General features: G+C 42.8%; 1 protein-coding gene and 1 long non-coding RNA gene across 5 annotated transcripts in view; one reads left to right on the top strand and one right to left on the bottom strand.

Annotated features, from left to right (window-relative positions):
- TSPAN14 (tetraspanin 14) overlaps positions 1–15,635 on the bottom strand; it is a 39,235-nt gene extending 23,600 nt beyond the window's left edge. Inside the window, exons 1-2 of one of the 4 annotated variants that reach the window (XM_061450022.1) lie at positions 15,151–15,635; positions 3,218–3,379 (exon numbers count right to left, since the gene is read on the bottom strand). The gene's annotated coding sequence lies outside the window, so the exon portion shown is untranslated. Of the gene's footprint in view, positions 1–3,217; positions 3,380–4,618; positions 4,800–14,874; positions 15,080–15,150 lie in introns of those variants that run through there. The other 3 variants (XM_061450015.1, XM_061450001.1, XM_061450007.1) reach the window with 3 other exon arrangements.
- Positions 15,636–19,432: 3,797 nt separating this feature from the next.
- Positions 19,433–20,362, top strand: LOC133265509 (uncharacterized). Its single transcript, XR_009742007.1, has 2 exons — positions 19,433–19,502; positions 20,145–20,362. It is a non-coding gene; the product is annotated as an uncharacterized LOC133265509 (long non-coding RNA).
- Positions 20,363–21,113: the final 751 nt, after the last annotated feature.

Consider the following 21,113-nt stretch of genomic DNA (forward strand, 5'->3'; position numbering starts at 1 on the left):
CAAAATTTGTCAGGCTAGAGAGTGTGAACATTCAGAATTAACACCCGAGTTTGATCTTGCCACAGTTAGATGTTGATTTCCATACAGTTTTGATCAAATACAGAAAACAAGTCTTTTTGCCTTCTAAAACTTCACCTTATAACTAAGTTATAATGCTCACAGTTCATTTATTGCAAAAAGGCACTTAACCTTTGTTAAAACAAAGAAAATTGTACTTTATAGCAGCACAAGCAGTGACTGGACAGGACTTCCCTAGATATGATCAGTCACATAAGCTGAGTTTTGCAATATACGTTCCTGTAAGTAGACAGTTTTGTTTCCTCATGCCCTGGTTCAGCTTTAGTTACTGACCTTTCCAACCCATCTAACTTCACAGACAACATCTTGAAATCTTACTATTAAAAGACATAGTAAAGAAAACTTACTTAAACACTACTCTCCTGTTTTTCTAAGCCTGCAGCTGAGAGAACACAAGAGAAGGAATGAACACTTGGCTTTTCTAACTTCATCTCAGCCTCTAGCCCCAAATGGAAATTTTTATTTCAGTACTCAGTAGTCATACACTTATCCAAGTCAGTAAGTCTGATGGGTCTGGGGAAGAGGGGAAAAAAAGGAGACACTAGAGACAACAGCAGAACACCACTAATCTGAGCAAAGTCCAAGACTCCATTTGCATCAGTTTAAATCTGTGTTACAGCAATATACTGGCTGCCAGCGCAAGCACATTGTCAAGGTTATTCCCAGGCTGAAAGTCAAAAACACAGCACTGCACCAGCTACTAAGGAGAAAAATGACTGCTACTGCTGAACCCAGGACAGACATTCTCTGGATACAGGCACATGAATGCCTTTACCACTGTTCTGCCTGCCTCCCTGTGAAAATCGGGATCCTGGCAAAAGACAGAGGTGCTAACTGTAAAATGCACACACTACTAATAAGAAACATTGCTTTTACTGCTGCTACGACTACAAAAGAGGAGGCAGCAGGTGGCATGTAACTAGCATATGATTAAATTCCATAAAAATTGAGTTCTACTAGACAAAGAGGCTTAAAACATAATATGAGACAGAAAGACAAGTATACCATTTCAGGACCTAAAATACAAACACACTCAAAGTTTTACTTTTTGTTAGGTTACCCTCCCTGGCACTGGGATTCAGATCCAATTGTTCTAAGTCCCAGCTTCTGTGAAACTGTTCCCAGGAATGAAGAACATCAAAAGTACCCTTTACTGATAAGCACCATTCCCCACCTACCTTATCATTTTGACCATCAGCTTGCAAGACACTTCTCTCCATTACTCCATACAACTGGCAAGATGTCCCAGTCAATATCAATCACAGTATTTTCACAAAATGAAAAAACAAAATGTTATTTTTTTTCCCCATATACTTTTTTGTTTTAAATGCTTTGAAGGGACAGGGGGCCTAGTACTACCAGTACTGGTTCCTTGCTGCGAAGAAGCTCATGGCTCCAGAGGCAGATGTTACCTTCTGAAACACCTACTTATATTAAAGACGCAGATTTGGCTTACTCTCTTTGCTTATCCTCATCAAGAGTCTTTTGGTTCTTGATGGACCACCAAACACCATATGGAGGAGATGCTCACAACTGGTGTGGGAGTGACATTCTGACATAAGAAGTTGAAAGTGTAGGCATGTCTGACTTTTTCCCCTAACCCTACAAATAAACAGACTAAGCGATCCACTCAAGGCCAAACAGCCACCTTCCCTGTGTTTATACTAAAACCAGCCATATTTCCTAATATAGGAGGCATCTTTTAGCAGTCTAGAAATCTGCTACATCAGTATTTCATTTCACTTACATCACAGACTACATAACTATCATTAGGCAATACTACAAACCGCTTGGAAGATCAAAGTAGGCAGCACAGACTAGCAACTTTCTCTTCTGTTTCAGACAAAGCAAGTCATATTGTGTCAGCTGACAGTTTAGCACCCACTCATGACAACAGGAATTTTTAGAAATTAAATACAGCACTGCTGCTTTAGCAGAATATATAATTTTGTCTTGGTGTTTACAGCTTTAGTGGGGGGAGGGGAGGAAAAGCAGTTGTTTATCAAGAGGCTACTGTCTTCTCCAAAGCATTTTCTACACCCACAGATTCTACCCTTAATTCCAAAATGCTACAGCAGTGATATTCATAGTCATTGGATTTTTACTCTCCTAAAACAGTGTGTGATATATTAAATAATCTAACTTGGATATGCAGAGAAATCCTCACAGATATTAATTCTAGAACAAGAACAACTGGAACACTAACGCACATATCTAGATCTAGGCCCACAGGTCCTTTTGACCTTCAGACAGCATTAGCTTTACAAGGAAGTAAAGAATTTCAGTACGACTTTAGGTAAGTTGTACTGAAATTCCAAGTTCAGCCAGTACTGCCACCATATGCAGTATGGATCCCCTTCCCTGTTCCCTCCTAAAATCCACAACCGTTAACAATCCTGTTCAGTGAAGCAAACGATCACACAGCAAATCATGTAGCACAAGTGATCAAACCTGTGATCTTGTACCATGAGCCAAGAATAAAAGAGTTTTAAGCCTTCCAATCTACTTCCCCAGAGCTAATACAAATGCCAGGGTGGGTGCAGCCAAGAGGTGGCAGAACAAGGACAGGAGGTCAGAAGCAGCACTAGCTTCTGAGTATGCTCGTGGAAATGCACCACCCTTACAATGCCAGCAGCCTACACCAGCACCACAAGCTACACCACACTTGAAGTTAACGCACTGAAATGGATAAAGCTGGGGGAACTAGGGCAAAACTTAGGCAAGAGAAAACAAAGAAGAAAGTTCATTTGGTAAGCTGTTAGCTGCTCTCCTCATCATTCGTAGATACAAAGCATAAAAATCATGCGAAGCTGGTGAAGTAAACCAACAAAGTTAAGAGAAGAACAAACTAAGGAGCAAGAATTTTTAAAATGCAGGAAGAGACATGCTTTGGCCTATCATCTGCTGTGATATGACTACTTAATTCTATTTCTCCATCAACAGCAAATCTGTATCAAAAGATATCAGTTCGTTCATTCAAGGCATGGTGCCATTCAAAATAACCATCATATTCTTCGAAGGTGCTCAATCAAGGGTAAGGGGGAATAGGGAAGAGAGTTGAAAGACTTATCCCTTACCAGGGATAGTTCATAGATTTTCTTAGGACCTTCTGAAAATAGAGCAATTAAGAGGCAGCTACAGACTGCTCTTTTCACATCCCAGGGAGAAGTTGACCACTGAAGGAATCTTTATGTTCAGTATGACACCAGGGTGCAGAGCATCAAATCTTCATATGTAAGGACTAAGCTGGTGCAGCACAAAGGCAAGGAAAACTGTCAGGATTTGGAGCTCTTACAGGTTCCTGGAAACAGGGACAGTAGCCCTTCTGATGACTCAGGAACTCACTTGCAAGAGTAATCTTTATTCTGCAGTTGTGTCTTCAAGGAACTCTGACTGGGGCCTCACAAAGAAGAGGCCAGTTTCTCTTCAGGACCACCAGTACAACATATCTACTTCTGCAGTCTAGAGCAAAGCCAGATCAATTTCTTAAGACATCATACTTTTGTAGTGTGCCGAAGACTCAAAAGTCCTCAAAGTATCTGAGGAATATTTCAAGCGTATGCTGCTCCAACACAAACTCCACAAAACTATCTCTCAGAGCAGATCCCTATAAATTTTCAGGTTTCAGTGACTAGGATTTATTCACTACAGCAGAAATTGCAACTTGGAAAAACTTTTTAAGGAACACACACCACTGCTCCTGAACCCAAAACAAGGAAGCAGTGATTCTGATGAGCTCCACTCTGGCTCTCTAGACAATTCAATCTGATGTTATGCATCTGCTTTTGGCCAAGCCACTATTTTTACATGGATAAATTGCATCTGAAATACCATGTAAAAGTACTCTGAACTTAAGACTAGCATTCAGAATATTGACATCTTAAATTCTGAAAAGTAATCTATGTGGGCATCATTTGTTATCCTCTTGTGAGCTGCCCACTTGACTAACATCACAAATAATCTGGCATAAAAGCTCTACACTGCACAACTGCAATTCAAGGAGCTGTTTAAGATATCACCCATGGAACATTTTCAGCTCCCCTCGATTTCTTAAACTAATAGAAATACACTAAAGGAAGACTTGAAAAAGGTGAGCAGAATTAGGGATCAGTCCCACAGCAATTAAAAAGCAGTGACTGAGGACAACAGCCATTGTAACAATTTCACTTTCACTAAAAGATATAGTTGGCTGGCCTTGTTCTCAAAAAATAAAACAAAACAAAAAAAAACCTCCTCAAAATAAAAGCAGCTCCAAAACTTCTGTATTTTCTTTATACAAACTGGTCAGAATGAAAGCTGAGGCCACTGTAGAATGTAGGTGGTTACTGACCATGTAAATGCAAACAGCAAATATTTTTTATTATTGACACTGAGAAGAGGTAAAATTTTACTCTGCTATCCACTGTACGTTACTAGGTTTATGCTACTTCTGCTCCACTAGCATCAGGTTCACTGAAGTAATGAGGAAACAGATAAAACCTTTTCACTCCAATATACAGGAGCACCTGACAAGCCACCAAGTAAAACATAGATCTCTTACCTAGGTTAAGGGAAATCTGCTCCAAGTAGCTGACTGCAAACAAAATGTACACTCCATATTCTGACTTAAAGCAAGAGACAGCGCAGGCATCAGAAAGAAACGTTAACCATCACAAGGAAATAGTATAAAAGCCAGCACTCATCCAAACATGAGCAAAAGACAGAAGAAAGATCATTCTGTAAGCTCTCAGGCTCTCTATTACTATTTAATTGCAGACAACAGCACGACGACAGGAGGTGGGGCCTTCACTGACCTTATCCTCAGAAGCACTACAGGCTAACCCATGTTTATGCAAATTAAAACTCAGTTAGATTACACCAGAATAAGTGAAACCAACATTAGACACTGTCACTACAGTTCAATGGACGGCTTATCAGCAAAACACACAGAAGCCTGTCAGTCATTCTGACTGGGGGTTTATTCATTCTAGAGACCAAAGCCTGTCAGAACAAGTAGCCAGAATAATCTGAACTGATCAAAACTTCTTGGCTGCTTCCCACTACCTCTCATGAAAGCAGATACATTCACACTCCCTATAACACCAACAGCAGCAAGGTGTAATTTGACTTTTCTTCTTCTTTCATTCCAACAGGTTTCGGAACCCTTACGAAGTAAATATTTTACTTGAGAAGCCAGAACTTCCAGTTTGGGGAATAATTTTGTTTCTATTTAGTGATCAGGGAAAATTTTTATTTTTATTTAGCAATCCAAAAGTAACAGAACCAATTCCAGACATGTCTGCTCACTCCCACACCTCCATACAGACCAAAGTATTTCAGGAACAAAATGGGTCCTTCACTTGCTATACCACTTTATATCACAAAAATGAGTCACAACTTTGAGGAAAAAAGACAGGAAAGAAAAAGACCAACTTTCTTTGCTGATAAATCCTTTTTTTTTTCCTGAGACCATCCTGAATTTTTACACATGCTGTGGCTTTCCTTCACTTCCAGGAATGCCACTTGTTCAAATCTCCGGTTACATTTCAGCCAAAAAGGATACCCCTTCATTTTCTTTTTTTCATAAGAGAGAAAACCAGCAAACTAATTATAGTAATATATACTAAAGAAATCTCAAGCATATAATTTGTTTGGGGGTTTGTTGAGGGTTTTTTTTTTCTTAAAAATGTTTCTTGCTTACAGTATAACACGCAGTCTGTCCACGTCCACACTGTATTTCTTAGCCTTTACACTGAATGTTCCTACATATAAAGACATGTTAAGTATAATTAAATATTTTAAAAATTTAAACCAGATCAAGGTACCTCCAAGTTAAAAAAAGAATACCAACATTGATATCTGATCTCTTGTAATGAGCATGCTAAGAAATAAACGCATGTACAGTACTAGTTACATTCACCAGTTGTTCTGGTTAAATGCTGTTTTCATGTCATGGAGACATGATGTGGGGCTGAATCCAGAAAACTTTTCTTCCCCCCACCCAAAGTAACAGGACCCATGCTTTCAAACACCAGGGGAACATTCATTCCAAATGAGACAAACTCTCCCTGCACCAGGAAATGCTGCTTACTGGGGGCACAGGGTGTTAATGCATGATGGGTCTGGGGACAACGCTTTCAACGCTTGCTTTCTTTTGCTGCCCCTCCACCTAGCACACCAACCGCATTCTCAACCCAGGAGACTTATTTTACATCCCAAGCAGGACAATCACCAGCTCACAGCCACAAAAGAAAACAGCTTTGTGGCCACACAGATCAGAAATCATGTAGTTATTCTCCTTACCGACTTTCTGATAAAGAAACACCTGTGCAACTTTCAAAAAACAACTAGTAGGCAAACCTCTAACACAACACCAGAAAACATTAGAGATGCGACAAAATGGCATTCACCAAACACCTCACAATCCTAACCACTACCAGCTCTTCAGCAAATGAGATGTCTCAGCCAAAAGACAGAAATAAGCTAATGCTTCAAGAGACTTACTTAGGTTCACAGAGCACCCTGCACACACACTACCACAAGTTAAAAAAAATTAAAAAGACAAAGACCAAAGCTGCTGCAGACCAAGCCCATGTTTGAACAAGTCCAGCCCTTCCCCCAAGAGCCAGTGCTCAGGCAGGTTGTGAGAAACCCTTGACTGTCTCACTGGAAGACTGCATCCACCCCAGGGTAAGGAGGAAAAACAGGCTTTCCACCTCTTAGGAGTATGCCAAGAACAACACAGTGCCATTAGGAGATCAGGACAGCAAAGGCCATGAAGTGAAGTGACAGTGTTGGAGCTCTTTCCAATGCAGACATCGGTCTCTGCAATAGCTAACAGATGCAATAGCTAGCAAATGCAGTGGGGGAATTAGAAGGTGCAGAAGTTAGACACAAACACTTCCTAATCTACGCCTTTAATAAAAACAAAACAAAAACCCAATACCTCCAGAGGGGGAAGAAAAAAAAAAGAAAAAGTAGGAACACAGGAAACTGCCATCTTAACAGGCTGACTGGTTACAGAAGCTGCACAGCTCAGAAGAAAGAACAGAACTGAACACCACCTTTCCTTCTCACTTGTCCCTGCTGGACAAAATCTTTCAGTTAAAGTCCCTTCTGCTTTGCAGAAGCAGACCGCTGCTATGACCATTTTGTTAAAATACTCTTTGCCACCTCAGCATGCAGTACGCTTTGCAAAGAAAGCCCTCTTCTTGTCTTCTGAGTAATCTCCCTAAATTGCCTATTCATTAGTTTCAAGTCAACCAACTTTTTCGATGAACCATCCTCCTCCATAGGCTTGCCATGCAGACAAACTGAAGTGACTTAATACTCAAGGTAAGGTAGAATTCTCCACTGTTGTGTATCCTTTATTATATATAGCTACACCACTGCATTCACATTCCACGCAACATTAAGTTTTTCCCTCAGCACCATTTAACAACAAATTGAAGGGAAAGAAATGGGCATCATGAGAATCAGCTCTATATCCCAGCAGTCAGAAGGCTGCTGTTGCATAAAGACTATAGTCCAGTCCAACAACTCGGGTACCTTCCTTCAAATACAAGCTACTTGAGGCTATTCCCTTTGTTTTCTATTCCAGGAGTTTCTAAATGCCAGTGTACATGTTTCAGCATGGATGTTATGCCCCAAAGCAAAGAGTAGACAGCTCTTACCAAGCAGAACAAATCACGCTCTTTCTTAAATATTAAAATTCACAGCATTCTGTGAATCCTGAATATTGTGCTTCATTCTGTTTCCTGTAGCTGTGTCTGCAGCAATTGGAAGCTCTAAATCCATCAATTATTTAAAGAAATCACCTTTCCAGAGAGATTCAAGTATCAATTATTTAGTCTCTGAGCAGGAAGCAAAAAACCTTCAAAACAGGAAAAAAAGATTTCTGGGAAGGGCTGTAGGGCCACATGAACAAATCTGGGTTTATACACTACACAAGCCAAAATAAAACAAATCACAAAAAAAGATAAAAAGCTCATATGCACAGACAAGCTCAGCAAGCGCCTAAGCCTATTAGTGCCAAAGGAAGATCCCCAACAACATCGGGGGCGTCAGCACAGGTCTTCACATGGAAGACCTTTATCAATTTGTTATGAATATCTGCTCTCTAGACTAGGAATGTTACAGAGAGAAGCTCTTTTTTAGTACCAGGACAACATTCAACAACACTTACTTTAAAGATCAAGGAAGCAAAGCCCTATGTTTATTACACCCTTGCCTTTCACATTCAGGTTCAGATCAAGAATGAAGACAGCCTTAATATTTTCAGCTTTTGCACATAATTCTAAAGGCAAAGACACAGAAAACAGCTTTGAGAAGAAACGTTCTCAGAAGAAATCAGACTCCACTGTCCATTGTCTCAAAGATTGGTATGAGAAGCTGAGATGGAATTCCACATATCTCAGATATGGATGGGAGGAGTTGAGGTAAGACTCTTCCATCCATTGCCTTGGAGAAAGGAGTGAGGGACTCCACCATCCACTGCCTGAGGGATGAGTGGGAAAAAGCTGACTCCTGCCCTCCATTACCTGGAGGATTGGTTCGAGGAACTGCTACCGATTTTCCCAAGAATTGCTGCAGACAGGTGTGTGCAGACACACACAGTTGAAGAGCTGGTTGCAACACCAGGGAAAGTGATCAACCAGGAACATGCAATACGTGACATGAAGAACAGAGGTACTCCCACCAACTCATTATAAAAGGGGAAAAAGGTAATCTCTAAAGGGTACATGGCCAGGGAGCCATTACTATGAGAAGAATGACTCCAGAATGACGCGCCCGTGAGGACACTCTCCACCGATGACTACCACAGATCCTGAGGGGCACCCTCCATGAGACATCGCCATGAGGGCAACTCCGTGAGACACACTCCATGGGGTACCTTTAAGGGGACTTCAGAAGGATGTCTCCACGAGGACACCCACCGCCGATGGACTCTTGGGGGACACTCTGCTCTGATACTAACTACGAACCCCAAAGAACCACCACCACCAATGACAACAACAACGGATCCCTGGGACACTGCTGGATCCACGATGGTGACTTTCTCTCTTGCTGCACCCCAAATCCTTGCTTCGTTTCCCATCCTTTTTCCAATCTGTCCTATAGCTATCCCCTTTATTACAATAATATCCTTTTTTGATAAAAGGTGTCCTTTTGTAATAAACCAACTAACTGCTTACTGTACTTGACCTAATCTGTGTCTTAGTTTCACTCTTGGGATCATGAAACAGGGTCCAGCACTGGGGTTTTCTCCAACTGGACCCTGACAACATGTAAGCAGCCAGTCTGCTAAAGAACAGAAATTCTTTCACTTACATGTATCATCTGTACTACAAAGAAAGAGATAAAACACTGTTGCTTTGCTCCCCAAAAGGAAGAGACAGGAAACACCAAAGCAAAACAAGTGGTGATCTCCTCCTCCAAATGGGCTGAGGCACACTTTGAACCAGAAAGGAAAATAAACTCACTTTTCAATCCTGCAAAGAGCCCTGGGTTTGGATACAGTTCCTCTGTGGTCAGCATATTTTATTTTCATTTGCTAAAAGTCTTCTGCATAAGTGGTAACAGAATAATCAAGCAGAAAAATACTTCTCTCTCAAAAGGCTTAAATTCTGAGATTTTGGTCAAAAATGTCAGCAAAAGCCTGGCCACTGAAGTCAGTAGTTTCAACTGCAAACATTGCAATCCCTTATCTCGTCAATATTTGAAGATCACCATTTTTTGCAGGTTAAACCCTCACCTGTGATACACCTAAAACAGAAGAATTTACCCAACAGTGATTTTACAGCTCACCAACCATACTGAAAACAGGTTTTGTTCAGTCATTCAGAATAAAGAGAAGCTGTTGTACAATGCAAAAAAAAAAAAATAAATACAAGATGTTCAACTACATTTAAGTAATTAAATTGTGTCTGTTTCAAAACGAAGTCATCTGAACCTAGATGTTTCATTCCCCTGCTACTCCTTTTTTGATTGCTAGATTAAAATCAGATCTCACACTTTTGGGGGGATCTCAAACTATTAAACTTTAAAACTTATATATATATCTAACCTTGATAAGCTTCACCCTGGTCATCTCTAACACTGTTGTTAACCTTTCCTTTAAGAGATGCTTTTGGCTGAGCAAGAGCCAAAGGGTCAAGGAGAAGGATTCTGTTCCCACCCAAGCTGTGCTACCCTCACACAAGCTACCAATGCTACAGCTCTAGAAAAGCTGTAGATTTTAGGACTCTGCAATACTAATGAGTAAGATATAAGACTGTCCTTTGGACATATAATCTGACATCTCCTGGAAAAGGACCATTTCTTAACTCCCCCTTAGCGATAGCCTACAAAATTCTCTTAAGTAATTTTTGTTTGACGGTTTCATTTTTCTGAGGTTCTTGAGCATAAAGCAACATATGAAACAGAGTATGTCCATGGATTTTGTGAATTGCAGCCTGTTAGCCCTAGAAACACACCATAGATGACAAAGTACAAAAGCCCGTTCTACCAGACCCAGGAAGTTTTGATCCAGGAAGCCAGTGTAAAGCAGAATGGCACAAAAAGCCCACAAGTAAAAATATTTTTGATTCACGTGAAGCATAAATGTCTCCTTTGTCTGGTGTCTGAAACCCACATACTTTACCATACCCTACCCAAGTGGAGATGTTTGTTGTTTTTTTTTTTTGTAAAAGCAGAAAAATGACATAAAGGGAGGATCCGCAGAAACAGTTTCCACGATAGCTCTGTGAACTCCATTTCTCCCACATACACCTCACTGAGATTTCTAATGTAGCACAGTAAGATTAGAACAGGAGTTTAATTTATCTGAGAACAAGAGTTTAATTTACTTGTGCTAAGCAGTGATCAAATTGTGCCACACATAACACACAATGGGAACCTTGACAAAAGACTACGAGAATTAATTGTAGGAGTAGCGAGTAGCCACGCACTATCGTTTCATAAGCTACATGTAACTACCCTCTAAGAAAATCAGAGGTCAGCCTCAAGACAAAACACAATCTATATGGGATATATTCCTCAATTATTCATTAGAAATCAGCCTACAATTTCTTCGCACAGATTATCTAACACATTTGCATCTGGACATGACCGAATTCTTAACAAACCATCTCGACAACCTTCTTGCTACACCTAAGAGCGAAAAGTTACATCTTCAACACAAAAGAGAATCACATAATCACAAGGGTTGGAAGGATCTGGAATATTGTGTCCAGTTCTGGGCCCCTCAGTTCAAGAAGGGCAGGGACCTGCTGGAGAGAGTCCAGCGCAGGGCAACGAAGATGATTAAGGGAGTGGAGCATCTCCCTTATGAGGAAAGACTGAGGGAGCTGGGTCTCTATAGTTTGGAGAAGAGGAGACTGAGGGGTGACCTTATTAGTGTCTATAAATATATAAAGGGGGAGTGTCATGAGGATGGAGCCAGGCTCTACTCAGTGGGAAACAATGATAGGACAAGGGATAATGGGTACAAACTGGAACACAAGAGGTTCCACTTAAACTTGAGAAAAAACTTCTTCTCAGTGAGGGTGACAGAACACTGGAACAGGCTGCCCAGGGAGGTTGTGGAGTCTCCTTCTCTGGAGACATTCAAAACCCGCCTGGACACATTCCTGTGTAATATTATGTAGGTGTTCCTGCTCCGGCAGGGGGATTGGACTAGATGATCTTTTGAGGTCCCTTCCAATCTCTAGCATACTGTGATCCTCTGGAGATCATCTAGTCTGACCCCCTCCTGCCATGGCAGGGTCACCTATAGCAGGTTATACAGGAACACATCCAGGCAGGTTTTGAATGTTTCCAGAGAGGGAGACTCCCCAGCCCTCACGGGCAGCCTGCTCCACTGCTCTGCCACGCTCAACAAAAAGAAGTTCTTCCTCATGTCTAGGTGAAACTTCCTGTTTTGGTTTGTGGCCATTGCTCCTTTTCCTGTCACTGGGCACCACTGAAAAGAGTCTGGTACCATCCTGCTGGCACCCACTTTTGAGATATTGATACACATTAGTCTAGAGAAGACTAAGATGGGATCTCACTAAACAGGCCCAGCTTCCACAATCTCTCCTCGTAAATGATGCTCCAGAACCCTGATCATCCTTGTGGCCCTCTGCTGGATCCTCTCCAGTAGCTCTTTTTCATTCTTGTGCTGACGGGCTCAGAACTGGACACAGTACTCCAGATGTGGTCTCACCAAGGTCGAGTAGAGGAGGAGGATCACCTCCCTCACCCTGCTGCCACACTCCTCCAGATGCACCCCAAGATAGTGTTGGCCCTTCTGGCTGCAAAGCCACACTGCCAGCTCATAGTCAACTTTTATCACCTACCAATACTCCCAGGTCCTTCTCAGCTGCAGTTTGCCCAATTAGATAGAATTTTAGGGCTCAGACAAAGGAGACATTTATGCCTTATGTGAATCAAGAATGCTTTTACTTGTGGGCTTTTCTGAAAGTGTCCCACTTAGATAGCATTTTAGAGCTTGGAGCAAGGACTTTTTATGATCTTTTCATTAAGCATTACAAAGCTCAAAGGCAGAAAAATGTAAGCCCAGAACATAACCCATTTCAATCCTGTCAGGTATGTTACCTACATGAAGGCTCTTGCACAGCCACTATTCCTAACAAAAAAAAAAGTAGTTTTCTTTCTTTTCTGCCACCCCGCTGTGCAAGGAAGAGAGGGAAAAAGAGGCTTTAAACAGGCAAACAGCACAAGATTATTCTACAATGCACTAAATGTGAGGCAAACCTATGCCCAGAGACAAGACGACAACTCAGCTTAGACTCGTGAGGTTTCTTCTGATTTGGTCTTCTTACCTGGGGACTGGAGAGAACAACAACACAAAGGAATCTACAAATGAAGCTAACTGGATCAATTTACACTAAATAAAAATCACACAGAGCACACACCAGACAGAGGAGTAACTTTTAATTATTTTGATTTAGTTCTAGACCTCACCTTTAGCAAGTTCATCTATGAGCAAATTCAACAAAAGCAAAATGCCAACCACGTAACTTACTTGCACATTGGTTTTCCACAGTATTACAAATGCACTTCCAAACTTTTGGGAATCTACTTCAAAAAACTGCTGTTTCAGTGGCATGGTAATTTTGAATATGAAAATCTTCTAAAGGACAGGACAATTACTACATTTGTTCCAATCCACCCCACAAGGATGGAGCTAAAAGACATGAATCATACCCTAAAAGTACCCTCTTCCCATGTCATTAGCCAGAGGATAAAGAACACTAATTCCACCAACAGAGATGTCCTGTTTGTTTAAAAATACAACAAAAATACTCAAAAGCTGAGAAGTATTTTCCCTCCACAGCTCACTCCTACTTTACACCAATGACTACACTTAAGTTCCTACCTGACCCCTTCTCTCCCCCACACAATTCCTGTCAAGCAAGTAGTAGTAGCACCTCAATTATCCACGTCCAAGCATTAAAAGTTTCACACATTTATTGTAAATATAAAGTGGCTCAGGAAGTTCTAAGAACATGTGAGTACTGACGCTTAACTCACTGCTGGAGATAGCCAGAAAGGAATCAGCACCCCACTGAGCATTTCTGAAAAAGGCATACTCTGTAATTCCACTCTCTAGGAGCTGGTTTCCTTCCATTTTATTCCAGAGCTCTAGGTCACAAGCTTTATGTCCCTTTAACAAAAAAAGAAACAAAGAAAGAAAGAAGAGAAAGGCAGCACTGGAAAAATCTTATCCTGCCAGTTATCCTAAAATATCCTTCCCTCCACCACCATCACCTTTGAGGACCTATAAGGAAAGGAAAATCAACATAAATAACTTACTTTTACAGCGTGGTGGCTTTTTTTTGTTTGTTTTTTATACAGAAAGACTCAAAATGAAACCACAAAGTCTACATGAATTATGTGAAGTTAGATGTATGCTTAACAGCCTTATGCAGATAATCTGAAAGTGTAAAATCGTGGTTTGTTCTACATACACACAGAGGAAAAATACAGTACTGAAGTTAGGCAGGTATAACATCACAGGTGCTGTTATACCAAGCATTTTCCAGCTTAGCCTAAACCCTCTCCCTAGAAGTGCACAAGGGCAATTCCCTTCCTTACAAAAAAAAGTTTACAAAGGGAATAAGAAAAAACAAAACAAACCACACCAACACTTTCTCCACATGAACTGTGCGTAATAAATTTCACTTGAACTCTTCTCATAGGGTCTGTATGTAGTGGCTTCTCGGCAGCGCTCTGTAGCGGTCACAGACCAGAAATAAGACATTCACCTGAAACTAAAGACAACCAGGTAGAACGTAAATGACCAAACAGGAACTGGTGATATGACAATTATCCAAACACCATTCCTGGGAACTCCCCCAGGAGCCGAAACAAGCCCGGCATTTCAGCGCGGCCTCGGCTCGCCTCGCCTAGCCTCACCTCAGGTGACGCCGTGCTCAGCGGCCAGGCCTGTTTCGGCAAGCAGGAGAAAAGGTGTCAGAAACGTTCCTCGCTAACAGCTTGCACGCAATTAAAGTTAAAATAATAATAAACAAAAGTTACAGGCCTCGATTCTCGCAAACACGGAACACTTGCTTCTTCTAACCGCAACGCCTGGACTGAGAGGCTAGCAGCAGCCGGTGGGACGGCGGAGTAAGAAGCAGCCAAAGGCCGCCCTGCGGCTGCAGCACCCCGAAAGGCTTTTAAAAAAATTAGAAACCAAAATTGTTTTTATTCCTTGTGGCACCTCACTGAACTCCGCGTGTACTCCCAGAGGAAGCGTAGCCCAACCTCTCCGGCTTCCTTTAACGGACAAGGACAATGGCAAAAGCTCACCACAGCCCCGCGTTTTAGGGAAACTTGGAAGTCGGAGGGCTACTGCCCGCCCCGAAGGAGGGCAGTCTGGCAGCGCCTGCTCCCCGCCCGGTTCAATGGCTGATAGCTCTCAAAGAACGTTGCAGTAGACAGCCATGGTCCAGGGGAAATCAAAATGCCCGTGCTTAAAGACAAGGAACAGAAAGGGGCATTCCATGCAGCCAGGCCGCGGTGCGACCCCCGGGTCAGACGGCTCAGGGGGACGCCGGGCCGGCGGCTGCGCGGGCAGGAACTCACCAGGGGCAGCAGCCTGCTTACTCGCTAAGTTTCCCCAAGTTGGGCGGGGGAGGTGAGACGGCGGTCGGCGTAACCGAGGTTCCCTCCGCTGCCTCGGCTAGTCCATGGACACGGCGTAGCAACACTCCCGGAACTTCCCCGCGGCAGACGCGGCCAGCCACCGGGGCCGGGGTACCTCTCTGCAGAGTCGAGCCGCACTGCTGCTCCCCTGCTCCCGCCGGCGGCCGAGAAGCGCGGAAATGCACACCCGTTCCTCCGGCCACGCCTGCTCCCCACACGCAGCCGTGCTCCACACAAAGGGGACGCACAGGAAACACAGCTCTTCCTCCAACCCCACAGGGTCCTGCAGGCCTCCCAGTGCCTTCTCCCGCCGCGACTTCCACAGGCGTCCCCCCAGCTGGGAGGGTAACGCCGGCACCCTAGGAGGACCCCCGAGACCGGGCGGAGCTGCTAGCGCAGAAGCTCCCGCCCCAGCGGCGGGAAGAACTGTCCGTCACGCTATCGCCGTCGCTTCCTCTCAGGCGGTCCCCGCAGACCCCTCCGGCGACTTAGCGAGTGGAACGCTGTGCCCCTCAGTAAGGCTGTCAGCTTCGTTTATTTTAGGCTAGTTTTGCGGTCGAGATGGCCGTGTCCCACGCCCCGCGGAAGAGGCGCGCAAAGCCAACCTGCCCCGCGCCCCGCCCTGGGCTGAGGGAGCTCGGCAGCGGCCTGCGCTGCCGGCCCGTCCCCTCAGCCGCGTTTCCTCCCAGCCCGAGGGCTTTCGGAGCGAGAATTACCATGCTAGGGACAGCACTCCCAGGGTAATAGTGAAGGAGAAAATCGAGCTTTACCTGAAAAGCCAGAAGGAGAAAAGGAAAGGAAAAGGATACCCTGAAGAGTATTTTAAAGCGTCCTAGGGCTTTTAAATTTCTCTTTCGAGCTGCTGGGAACATAGGAGAGTGAGGAGAGAAGAGCTGAGTCGTGATTTTTAAACCCATGTGCTGAGCAAGTGATAGCTCACACCTGAAGTAGTCTCTGCCTGGTAGGTGGAAATGCCCTCCCCTTCCCTCTCTAGCTTAGCTTCTAACTTCTATGCACTGCTCCTCTTCCCATCTATTCTGTACCTAATAATCTCTCTTGGCACAGGGAAACAATTCTGTCTTCATTCTCTTCCTCATATAAACTGTCTTCTGCAGTGCCTCACTAACTATGAAAATAGGTTTTGTGCAAGGAAGGCAAAGCTAGGCTAAGGAAGGCAGTTTCACACCAGAGGCATTCTCACATTTGCTACACTTCAGGGCTTCGCTTCATTCGCTTCACCTACTTCAGGGCTTGGACTTCCTTATTTCCCCTAGATCAGGGGTGCTGCTCACCAAGACAGCAGCATTCCCACCAAGTGCTTAGCTGAAGGGTAAAAGGAACTGTTGATCAATAAAACAGTGTGAGTTTATTAGTTCTCTTGTGTGATTATTCACTCGGTCAAGGAGGACAAAACCATTGTAGAATTAATATGGAATAAATGGACAGTTCTGTTCATCCACACCCATCTGAAGTCAGAGGAAACAGCAGTGTGTGACCCACCCACTGGTCACATTATCAAAATTCCTTCTCTTGCTTTCCATGCAGTTGTTCAAATAAATGTTTTTTAAAGGGGGGATGGGCAGGAGGGGTTTGCAAGGCATTCTCAAGCTTGGTCAAGGTTTCTTAGAAACCGAAGTAGAATGTTATTGACTGGTAAAGCTGGAAGAAGATCCTAGAAGAATCACCTGAATTTTAGAAAGGATCTAAGTAAGGAAGGGGAGCTAGGAAAGGTCAGTCAATTATCAGGTGGTAAAAAGACTCCATCTCAGAAAAACCTAAGTCATCTTACAGAGCACCAAGTCACACTGCCAGAAAGTCCGGAACCAAGACAGAAAGCTCCAGTGTGCTGCTTCTCTAAGAGACGGGAAGATGGAGAGTGCAATTGTAACTGCTAAGATTCAGCAAGGGAAATGGGAAATTTCAGGGAAACTCAGCAGCCCTGTGATATAAGGACTGTGGAATTAGGAAGGGCATTCATCAGTCAAATCAGGTTCTCTTACAATTTAAAAAATTCTCTTAAAATGGTTAGTGTTAGCAGTTCACAGAGTAGTTGAATCGTTCATTGTTAGCATGGAGATAGTTCAAACAAACTATGTCCCATTTATTTACCTGTGATGTTATCTCTGTTCTGTGTGCTTCACTGTGTTGCAAATAAGGGTAAAAATTTAAACCATCAAAGAAACATTATCTAAGTGCTAGGGCAAATTGGAAAACTTATAAAAGGCAGTCACTTCAACAGTAAAAGGGTGTATTAATACTGCAGGAATGAAAATAGAAAGTGTGATTTTTTTAGTGAATTTTTGCAGGCCAAAGTTTGTGTATGGTTTGTCAGAGCTGTTTCCTCTGACTACTCCAAGACATTTCCTGAAATTAATGACTGATCCATTATGAGGAGTAGCTGGTGGAAAATGGCATGACCAGAGCTATTCACCAATTCCACTGTATCTGCTCATCATCATCATCAAACACAACTTTTCAATGAAAATTCTTATTTACGGAGGGAGGTTTCTGTAAATCAGTTGGAATTATCATGCAGTTTTGATAACTACAAGGTTAAGAGAGAGGTGGGTGAAGGGGAAAAAAGCCCACAGAAGCTGCTGAGAGACTAAATGACTTCAAAGAAATCAGTAGATGGATCTAAAAGAGAAAGTATAAATATTTTAGGGAAATACTTTATAAAATTTTAGAGCTCAATTAGAAGAAGAATAAATTATGATTCAACTATTTAGTTATCAAATAAAATGAAAGTGGAATAGACTGAATCAGCGATTTAACTTTATATGTTAACTTTATGCATCATTTCCGCAATTTTTTTCTATCTCCCTAGCTCCCTCTGCTGTTACCTCACCAAAGCTTTTGACACTCTCAGTAGAAAAGGCCTGTACCTGATCTTGGAACGATTAGGTTGTCCTCCCAAATTCCTCAAAATGATTATTCTGTTACATGAGGATCAGCAAGGCCAAGTCAGATATGGCGATGCACTCTCTGAGACCTTCCCAATAATCGATGGTGTGAAACAAGGTTGTGTTCTCGCACCAGCTTTATTCACAATCTTCTTCAGCATGATGCTCCAAAGGGCTACGGTAGACCTCGACGAACAAAACAGCATTTATATTTGATATCGTACTGATGGGAGCCTATTCAATCTAAGGCGACTGAAGGCCCACACTAAGACTTAAATCATCTTGTCCGTGAACTGCTTTTTTGCTGACAATGCTGCCCTTGTTGCCCACACAGAAGCAGCTCTGCAACATTTAACATCTTGCTTTGCGGAGGCGGCTGAGCTTTTTGGGCTGGAAGTCAGCTTGACGAAGACAGTAGTTCTCTACCAACCTGCACCACACGAAGATTATCACCATCCCCACATTACCATTGGTGAGTCAGAGCTTAAGTCAGTTCAGCAGTTCAGCTATTTGAGAAGCATTATTTCCTCGGATGCCACTATCGACAAAGAGATAGACAACAGAATAGCAAAGGTATATAGAGCCTTTGGAAAACTCCATAAAAGAATCTGGTGCAATAAACACCTGAAGAGAAGTACAAAGATTAGTGTCTGTAGAGCCATTGTACTGTCTGCTCTTTTATATGGGCCTGAATCATGGGTTATCTACCGCCATCACCTGCGACTCCTTGAACACTTTCATCAGCGCTGCCTCCATACAATTCTAAACATTCATTGGACTGACTATGTGTCAAATGTTACTGCCCTTGAACAGGCAGAGTTCACCAGTATCAAGGCCATATTGCTGAAATTGCAGCTGCCCTGGGCAGGGCACGTCTCTAGGATGAAGGATCGTCACCTCCCTAAGATTGTGTTTTATGGTGAACTTGCCACTGGTTGCTGCAAGAGAAGTGCCCCAAAGAAGAGATATAAGGACTCCCTGAAACAATACCTTAGCCTTGGCCATATTAACTACCATCAGTGGTCCACCTTGGCCTCCAATTGGGAGACTTGGAGAAACCCCATACATAATGCCGTTGTCTGCTTTGAGAACACATGCAGAACTAGTCTCAAGGAGAAAAGACAATGTAGAAAGAATCGCGCCCCGCCTATACCACCCAAGGAGACTTTTCATTTTGCTTTTTGCAACCGGATTTGCCTATCCCACATTAGCCTTTTTAGCCATCAGCGCGCTTGTAGTAAGCGTGGGTAAAGCCCTTCCCAAATCTTTGTTCGCGAAGTCAAGCCATGATGATGATGATGGTGATTGTACCTGTCTGCTCCGGCTCCACTTCATCAGTGTCTGACAGAAGCCTGTGGGATAAAGGAAGCCTAAAACCATAAACCATTGGTAAGAATAACAGTGAGTCTGTTAATAATTTATTCCCTCCACATGCATTTAAAAATGTCTATATACCACAGACTGCACCATTCAATACAGTATATCCTTCCTTTAAGCTCCTTATTTTAAACGGAAAACATCCGCATAAGTAAAAAGATCGCAGGAGTATGTGTTTCTTCTATCAGCTTTCTTCCAGCCTAATCGGAATCTATTGTGGTCCGTTCTTGGCATCTTTGTTATGCAAATCTTTTCCTGCAGAAAAAAAACGCGGATTTAGTGCTGACCTTCGCTTTGGCTGGGGTAGCAGTGACATCCAGTGGTTCAGGGAGAAAAAGAAATTTGCTCTTTTCCTTTCTACCACAGTGCATTACAGGAAAGGCATCAGAAAATGGCAGGGATGCCTTGGCACTTCCTTCTCCTTGTGGGTATTTGCACCAACTGCAGGCAGTCTGACAGCCGTGAAAATGGATAACCCACACTGGGAAACAAAAACCAGAAAACACCCTTTAAGACAGACCATTTTTCTAATGGCTTTAAAAGGACATCACTCTAGGAAATGTAATCGGTATTTTCAAAAGTTCAAGTAAAAGGCACCTTTCTGTTACATCTACACCATTGACTTCACAGCTTTTTCTTTTTTTCTTTTTCAAGCCTGTTTCTGCACTGAAAAAAGAGGATGGACAGCCTTACAAACAAGGGAAAATCAATTGAAGAGAAATTACTACGGGGGAGGTTGGCTTCTCAAGTCAGAATAAGCAAACTGTAAGTTATTAAAGAGTTTCCAGTAACCAGCTGAATGTTGAACTGTGATGTGATATTTGATGCACTGAGAATTGATTTAGATTTTGTGTACATGTTGTGTTAAAAGGGTGCGGAGACAGTGTTCTCACAGGAGAATGGATAATTGGTACATAAACTCTGAAAATCCTGAAAGATACAGCAAGACCATGAGGCCCGAGGAAGCCTAAACAAGCAAGATAAGAAGAAGCTGGATTTCACCAAGTTAATGAGAACTGTGGACTGTTGGCAAGCTTTCAAGGTCAAGTTCCCACACCTGTGCTTAACCAATTATATGCTAGTTGCAAAGGGTCTTCAAGACATGCATCCAATCATAATACGCCAAATCACTGTAAGTGCATGTAAGAAATAGTATTTAAGGGGTTAAGGCTTTGTAATAAAGGGCTTTTTGTCTGATCATATTGATCCCTGACTGAGTCCATATATTTTCTGTGGCAACTGGCGCCCGAACAGGGATCCCCCTTATATTTCATATTGAAGCTGAAAGAATTAAAAAGCGCGTGGCACCAAAGAAAGTGGAAAACGCGGAGCCACAGGGCCGTCGGCTGGGTTCGATCCGGCAGGACCAGGATCGGGAGGTAGTCGCCTCGGAACGGAGCCTAGTGAGCCCGGAAGACACTGCGCAGTGCAAATAAGGTAACAGCCAACAGGGTCTGGAAGAGGGTTAGGATGGGGAATCAACTAAGGAAAGAAGAAACGACCATCCTTAATCTCTTCCAGCATATCCTCTCAGTGAGAGGGACAGAATATGATGATAATTTGTTAAAAAGGCTATTGCTCTGGAGTAAAGAAAAAGAGCTGATCAAGGGGGTTAATGAAGCT

Source organism: Pezoporus flaviventris, unplaced genomic scaffold (genome assembly GCF_033815535.1).
Source record: "Pezoporus flaviventris isolate CSIRO_AGI_PZ_B2104156 unplaced genomic scaffold, CSIRO_AGI_Pfla_v1 ptg000001l, whole genome shotgun sequence".
NCBI lineage: Eukaryota > Metazoa > Chordata > Aves > Psittaciformes > Psittacidae > Pezoporus > Pezoporus flaviventris.